Source organism: Otolemur garnettii, unplaced genomic scaffold (assembly GCF_000181295.1).
Source record: "Otolemur garnettii isolate 467f Iridium unplaced genomic scaffold, OtoGar3 scaffold00043, whole genome shotgun sequence".
In the NCBI taxonomy this organism is placed as follows: domain Eukaryota; kingdom Metazoa; phylum Chordata; class Mammalia; order Primates; family Galagidae; genus Otolemur; species Otolemur garnettii.
In genome coordinates this window covers 7551114-7552269 of record NW_003852438.1, presented here as the reverse complement: position 1 = coordinate 7552269, position 1156 = coordinate 7551114, and the positions used below count along the sequence as shown (strand labels likewise).

The window sequence follows — 1156 nt, the reverse complement described above, 5'->3', positions numbered from 1 at the left end:
CCAATCACATCGAAATGCCTATAAATTTGAAATGACTGTCTTTCCCACAACAAAATGTTGCATGCAAAAGCCAGGGTTTTACCTTGTTAAGTTGGGCCTTCTTAAGATTTAGTTTAAATATCACTTCTCCATCTAATCTCTATGCAGTAACTAGACCCAAGAACTGTTTACGTGTAAACCCCTTTTCAAGTCTAGGATATGTTTCTTATTTGGTTAAAAAAAAAATCAACAGTACATTTCTAAATGCTTTTTAAACCACAAATTTTGATTAATAAGGTCTTGTGAGCGAAAAGGTTACATTTCTGATCTTGGCAAGGATAAGATTTCAGGCACTATAAGTATCAACTACCAACCAAGCAGCACTCAGCACTTCTCTCTGGTATCAACTGCATAATTAGCTGCATTACTCCAGAAAAGGGAGAGGCTTAACAGAAGACCTAGAACAATGATTGTTCAGCCTCTCAAGGTTGGTAGGGTAAAATATTCCTTCTGGCAAGACTCTCTTGGCATGGCTATTTTGCTTCTGATAACCTAGGTCTATACCAAGAATAACTTTTTTTCTTTTTTTTTAAGAGAGTGGGGTGGGGGGTCTCCCCAAATTGCCCAGACTGGTCCTTTTTTTTTTTTTTTTGAACGTCTCACTATGTCACTCTCTGTAGAGTGCTATGGCATCACAGCTCATAGCAACCCAGATACTTTGCCTCAGCCTCGTGAGTAGCTGGGACTACAGGCACCTGCCAGAACACCTGGCTATTTTTTTTGTTCCAGTTTGGCCAGGACCAGAATCGGACCTGCCACCCTTGGTATATGGGACCAGCACCCTACTCACTGAGCCATAGGTGCCGCCTATGGGGTCTCACTCTTGCTCAGGTTGGTCTCAAACCTGTGATTTCAGGCAATCCACCTACCTCAGCCTCCCAGAGTACTAGGATTAGAGGTATGAGCCACCACCCCCAGCCAGATTCATTTCCTTTTTTTTAACATAAGGGTATCTAGCCAGCACTAGCCAATTATCTGTATTTATTAAACACATTAGTATTCAGCTGAGCCCCTAAACAAAAACACATTTAGTTCACTCAACACTGAGGTAGGGAAACTCCAGTAGTATGGTAAACCAAGTTTACCAAAGCAATGGCATACTTTTTAAAATTGTTGG

The 1156-nt window shown here is 41.2% G+C and overlaps 2 protein-coding genes across 2 annotated transcripts in view; both read right to left on the bottom strand.

Moving 5' to 3' along the window:
- The window catches only part of LOC100940398 (poly(rC)-binding protein 2-like), a 31492-nt gene that overhangs the window by 25778 nt on the left and 4558 nt on the right, over window positions 1-1156 (bottom strand).
- LOC100953673 (poly(rC)-binding protein 2-like) overlaps window positions 1-1156 on the bottom strand; it is a 14923-nt gene that overhangs the window by 10126 nt on the left and 3641 nt on the right. The window lies entirely within an intron of this gene.